The sequence below is a fragment of the Lithobates pipiens genome, unplaced genomic scaffold (genome assembly GCF_037356315.1).
Source record: "Lithobates pipiens isolate NorthernLeopardFrog02 unplaced genomic scaffold, aLitPip1_a1.2 Scaffold_10, whole genome shotgun sequence".
NCBI classification, from domain to species: domain Eukaryota; kingdom Metazoa; phylum Chordata; class Amphibia; order Anura; family Ranidae; genus Lithobates; species Lithobates pipiens.
In genome coordinates, this window is record NW_027507686.1 from 169,844,563 (window position 1) to 169,851,674 (window position 7,112).

The window sequence follows — 7,112 nt, forward strand, 5'->3', positions numbered from 1 at the left end:
TATGCATTTGTTTTAAAACATTTGGATTTCTGTTTACATCACAATTATTTTTGGTACAATAATAAATATTATACACAGATAAAAGGCATTGCAATGGGTGCAAAATTTTCCCCCAGGGTCGCCAACCTATACATGGCTAAATGGGAGGAGGAGGGTGTTTTGTCGTGTCCAGATCCAAGAATTGTGCTGTACAAATGATTTATAGACAATTTGTTAATCGTCTGGAATGATGCCATGAGCTATGTGGAAAATGTATTCCTATTGTTGAATCATAATGACCGGAATATTCGTCTCACAAGGGAAGCCAATGAAAATCGAATACATTTCTTGGATTTGGAGATACCGTAAATAACACTATACATGGTTTGGAAACAAAAACCTATTTTAAAGATACGGATCGTAAGTCATACATTCCCACAAGTTGCCATCACAAATCATGGATAGTTAACATCTCGAGAGGGCAGTATATGAGAATTAAAAGAAATTGAACTAGGGTTGCTGATTTTGACAAACGGATAAATGAACAAATATGTTTATGGATAAGGGTTATCAGGATGAGTTTTTGGAAAAAGAAAGAACAAAGATTTGTGATATGGACAGAGAAAGTTTATTAGATAATACTAGGAATCAAGAAAATAATGTAGATACAGGTACATGCATAGTAATGGATTATAATTTACAGACCAGAGATGTGGAAAAAAGTATTACCAAATACTGGAAGGTACTTAAACAAGATATACAACTGAGAGATAACCTCACGGATAAACCACAAATAATTTAAAAAGAGCTCCCAATTGAAGGGATAAGCTTGTACATAAAGTGGTAGAACCACCGTAACACAGACCATGGATGTTTTGGGACATCAAAGGTTTCCATGGATGCTACAGTTGTGTAAAAATTCCAGAAAATACCAGGAAGTTGAAATCTTTCACCAATCCCAGAAATTACCACGTATACATGATTAGAGATTTTATCTCTTGTGACATAATAGGGGTTGTTTACGCCATTAAATGTCCATGTAATTAAATTTATATAGGAAGAACCCATGCAAGCACTTAAAGAGGAGGTCCACCTAAAAAAACAAAAACATTTAAAAGCCAGCAGCTACAAATACAGCAGCTTTTAATAAATGGACACTTACCTGTCCAGTGTGCCCGCAATGTCAGCAGCCGAAGCTGAGCAATCGATCGTCTCTCGGCTGCCCCTGCTGCCATCCTCGGCAAGGGAATCAGGAAGTGAAGCATTGCGGCCTCACTTCTCGGTTCCCTACTGCACATGTGCGAGTCGCACTCTGCGTCCTCAATGGTTCCCACTGTTTTCTGGGACCTGTGTGCTTTCCAGAACACAGCAGGGGGTGACGCGAAGGGGCATGACTCCTGCGGGAGTCTATTCCCGGAAGTGGGTGCAGATATATCTGCACCCCCGAAAGGTACCAAATGTGACACTGGAGGGGGGGAGAGTTCCCAAAAGCGGAGGTTTACTTTTTGTGTGAACCTCTGCTTTAAGGTGAGGATGGAGGAACATGTAAGAAATATTAGGAAAGGCTTTCACAAGCATAATTTTTCCATCCTTTTTAGGGACTGACATAATAAAAACCTAGAAGGTTTACAATTCTGGGGAATAGAGGCACCGAAGCATCACTAGAGAGAATGTAATTAAATCAGGGAGATTAGCAAAAGGGAATCATGGTGAATTCATCAGATGGGGTCACTTGTCCCGGGAGGGTTGAATAAGGAGTTTGACCTCAAATGTTTTTTAAGTAACCGCTAAGGGATTTATGTCACTCCCCATTGGGGTACACATTTATTGTTCTCTTGGTTATGTAGGGGTCAGTGGCGGCTGGTGCTCAAAATGTTTGGGGGGCACAAACAAACTGAAAAATTCTGAAAAAAACCCCCATCAATTGCAGCCTCACTGTACCATCAAACGCAGCTACTGTGCCATCAAACACAGCCACTGTGCCCATCAATTTCTGCCACTGTACCATCAAACGCAGCCACTGTGCCCATCAATTGCTGCCACTGTGCTATCAAACGCAGCCACTGTGCCATCAAACGCAGTCACTGTGTTCATCAATTGCCACCACTGTAAGATCAAACACAGCCACTGTCCCACAAATGCAGCCACTGTGCCTGTCAATTGCCGCCACTCCCATCAAACGCAGCCACTGTGCTCATCAAACACAGCCATTACACCCATCAAACACAGCCACTGTGCTATATCAAATGCTCCCACTGTGCCATCAAATGCTGCCACAGTGGTCCATCAAATACAGCTACTGTGTCCATCCTATGCAGCCACTGTGCCCCATAAAATGCAGCCACTATGCCCATCATATGCAGCCACTGTGCCCATCATAAAACCATGACCCCATAACCGATGGGTATCATTTGTGTCTCTCTCCCTATCCTGGGAATAATATCTATTTACAGTATATTACAGCACTATTCAGTACAGCATTAATTGCTGGTGGAGAGGAAGTATAGGTGAATTACAGGCCCACAACAAAATGGGGCATATTGGCGAATATTGAACTACAGGAAAATGGCCCTCGGGCCACTATATATTCTAGTAATTTCAGTTGTCCAATAGAATCCTTCTGATGAAGACTCGTGACAAGCCCTGTGTCCAATAGGCATTGGGGAGTAGCTAGGATGGAGGAGAAGCAAGCTGAGACGCGGATCTCTCGGCGAGGCGGCTAGAGTCATAATAAATATACCTATCGGATTGGAATTGTTTGTTTTTTCCATGCTATGTATAGAGTGGTGCACTGGTAGCACCTCTAAGCCCCTGTACACACGGTCGGAGATTTCGACAACCAAATTCATCTGATCTTGTCCGTCGGATCTTGTCCGAAACTGTTGCATACACACGGTCGGACTAAGTTGTCGAAAAATCCGATCATTCAGAACGTGATGACGTAATTTCGTTACGATGGGACTACGTTCAGGCTAGTAGCCAATAGCTTTGATGTAGAAATTTGATCTGAGCATGTGTGGCACTTGGTCCGATCAAAATTCTCTACACATGATCGGAGTATGTCCGATCGAACCAGTTGGTCGGGAAATATTTCCAACATGTTGGAAAATTGGGTCCAACGGATATTCCGACGGAATCAGTCCGATGCATACCACACACAGTCGGATTATCCGACGACACGGTCCGATTCTCGGATTCTCCGACCGTGTGTACAAGGGCTAAGATGTGTGTACTATATATATATATATATACAGTGGTGTGAAAAAGTGTTTGCCCCCTTCCTCATTTCCTGTTCCTTTGCATGTTTGTCACACTTAAGTGTTTCGGAACATCAAACCAATTTAAACAATAGTCAAGGACAACACAAGTAAACACAAAATGCAATTTGTAAATGAAGGTGTTTATTATTAAAGGTGAAAAAAAATCCAAACCATCATGGCCCTGTGTGAAAAAGTGATTGCCCCCTAAACCTAATAACTGGTTGGGCCACCCTTAGCAGCAACAACTGCAACCAAGCGTTTGCGATAACGTGCAATGAGGCTTTTACAGCGTCCTGGAGGAATTTTGGCCCACTCATCTTTGCAGAATTGTCCTAATTCAGTTACATTAGAGGGTTTTCGAGCATGAACGGCCTTTTTAAGGTCATACCACAACATCTCAATAGGATTCAGGTCAGGACTTTGGCTAGGCCACTCCAAAGTCTTCATTTTGTTTTTCTTCAGCCATTTGGTGGTGGACTTGCTGGTGTGTTTAGGATCATTGTCCTACTGCAGAACCCAAGTTCGTTTCAGCTTGAGTACACGAACAGATGGTCGGACATTCTCCTTCAGGATCTCTTGGTAGACAGCAGAATTCATAGTTCCTTTTATCACGGCAAGTCTTGCAGGTCCTGAAGCAGCAAAACAGCCCCAGACCATCACACTACCACCACCATATTTTACTGTTGGTATAATGTTCTTTTTATGAAATGCAGTGTTCCTTCTACGCCAGATATACTTGGACACACACCTTCCAAAGAGTTCCACTTTTGTCTCATCGGTCCACAGAATGTTGTCCCAAAAGTCTTGGGGATCATCAAGATGTGTTGTGGAGAAATTGAGACGAGCTTTGATGTTCTTTTTGCTCAGCAGTGGTTTTCTCCTTGGAACTCTGCCATGCAGGCCATTTTTGCCCAGTCTTTTCCTGATGGTGGAGGCATGAACGCTGACCTTAACTGAGGCAAGTGAGGCCTGCAGTTCCTTGGACGTTGTTGTGGGGTCTTTTGTGACCTCTTGGATGAGTCGTCGCTGCGCTCTTGGGGTAATTTTGGGCGGCCGGCCACTCCTGGGAAGGTTCACCACTGTTCCATGTCTTCGCCATTTGTGGATAATGGCTCTCACTGTGGTTCGCTGGATTCCCAAAGCTTTGGAAATGGCTTTATAACCCTTTCCAGACTGATAGATCTCAATTACTTTCTTTCTCAATTGTTCCTGAATTTCTTTGGGTCTCGGCATGATGTGTAGCTTTTAAGGATCTTCTGGTGGACCTTACTGTGTCAAGCAGCTCCTATTTAAGTGATGTCTTGATTGTAAACCGGTGTGGCAATAATCAGGCCTGGGTGTGGCTATAGAAATTGAACTCAGGTGTGGACAACCACAGTTATAGTATGTTTTAACAAGGGGGGCAATCACTTTTTCACACAGGGCCATGATGGTTTGGATTTTTTTTCACCTTTAATAATAAACACCTTCATTTACAAATTGCATTTTGTGTTTACTTGTGTTGTCCTTGACTATTGTTTAAATTGGTTTGATGTTCCGAAACACTTAAGTGTGACAAACATGCAAAGGAACAGGAAATGAGGAAGGGGGCAAACACTTTTTTAGACCACTGTATATAATAAATTGTAGTTTAAAAACAACAGTGAAGGTATTGACGTTCCACAGAGTTCACTACCCTGAACCCAGTGTGGGTTCTACTGCATATTTTAACCAAACTTTGGTGTGCGCAGACACACACGGGGGGGGGGGGGGGGTAGCACATGTGTGGAATCACTGAAAGTCACTGAAAAATTCCATTTGTGAAGTACTGTCACAAGTCACTGTGAATTTTGTTTTGGAGCACTGGATGCTATATCAAATTAATTTGGACTGCATTATTATCTACGATATTTGCACCAATTGTGTTTTAACACAGGACATTATATTGGATTGTTTGAAGTGAATTCATATTTTAAATATTTGCAAATATATTTAATCATGTATTTATCAGTACTTAGGTACCTTTTTGATTCAGCATTTGCACTTTGGTATCATATTGGCTGTTTAAGATCTCCAATAGAGACACTTATGCCGCGTACACACGACCAGACTTAGGTCCGACAGACTTTTCGACGGAGTTCTGACGGAGTTCTGACAGAGTTCTGACAGAGTTCTGACGGACTTTCCGAATGAACGGACTTGGCCACACACAATCACACCAAAGTCCGACGGATTCGAACGTGATGACGTATGAATGGACTAGAATAAGGAAGTTCATAGCCAGTAGCCAATAGCTGCCCTAGCGTCGGTTTTAGTCCGTCAGACTAGCACACACACGAGCGGATTTCTCAGTAGGAACTGGGACCGGCGGAGTTCTGGTGGAAAAATTTGAAACATGTTCCATTTCTAAAGTCTGTCAGACTTTTGCAAAACAAAAGTCCGCTGCAGCCCACACACGATCGAATAGTCTGCCGAAATTGTTCCGTCGGACCTTTGATGTTGAAAAGTCCGCTCGTGTGTACGCGGCATTATACATAGTGGTCACACACTATTCAGTACATAACATTATCACTTTATTTTCTATCACTGGCATTAGTAGTACGTATATATTGTCAGGTTATAATTTATTTTTTATCATTTGCACTTTACATATTGGCACATCTGTAAATAGTATTCACACAGCGGTAGACACAAGTTTATTTATTTTTATTTAGTTTAACAGTTTATGGGAGTGTATCTGGTGTTAGCAGCTGATAACAAGACATCTCCTTACACATGAGGGCTGTCTGTTTGCATTCTTAATTGATTGGATTGGTAGCTCGCAAGATTTTTATTAATTAAGAAATTATGTACAGTTAGTTGTTAATGGTAGGATTGTGTTTTTGTCTTTTATCACAGGTTTCTGCAGCATGGACGGCTGTTCATTCCATTCCGACTGGATCAAGAATTCCTGCGGGCAAAGGACCTCCCTTTAGGGGGGGTGGATGCTCTGGCCTAATGTACAGTGTTGATGTGATTGTTGTTAGCTACAGGAACCTGTAGTTAGGTGTACAGTGTGATGTATATTGTGTGAATACAAACAAAATGTGCTATATTTTTGTACGTATATATTTTTGAATAGCCCTGTCCCAGTTCGTTATCGTTATCTCTTCCAAAGTTGTATTTTTATGGGATGCCCTTGCTCCTGGGCCCAGGAGCCGATGTTTGTACATTTCCCAGCTAAAGGACTGGCTGGATATTAGGGGGAGGGGTGAGTGTAACACCCTTGATTGGTACTAGGATGTGTACAGAGTTTTTTTTTTTTTCTGTGTAGGCAAATTTACAAGCTTGGCTGGCAGCTAAGCCTGTGTGTGCTGTGGTTCTGGGTTAGGGTTTTTTTTTTTTCAAATATTTTATTTCAACCATAAAAGGTGAGTTCAGGTTATCGCAGTAACCATATGTGTTTAATAATATTATAGATACATTGCAGTGATAGAGCGGTGATCCAGTTGTTAGAACATATATAATACTCTCAATGTACGTTCACAAAGAATATAATTCCTGTAATATAACCATCAAGTGGAGGAAATTCAACCACAATATCTGGAGTTGTCTCATCTATTTTCCATTTTCTAAATAATGCGATAGAAATCAGTAGAGAAGGGTTAGTTGGGAATAAACGTGGTAAAATGAAGAGAACACATGGGGGGGGGGGGGTGGAGTAGGGGGCCCTGTATGAACAATGGATAGTTCGTTATTGAATATCCGACCAAATCCTCTACTCATCAAGAGTTAAGGAGGGTCAAACCTTCTTCAGAGAAGATAAACATATTCCATAATCTCCATAACTCTATATATGTTTCCTGTTTGTTCTGTGCTGTAAGTGTGAGATGTTCCATCTTATTGATCTCTTCT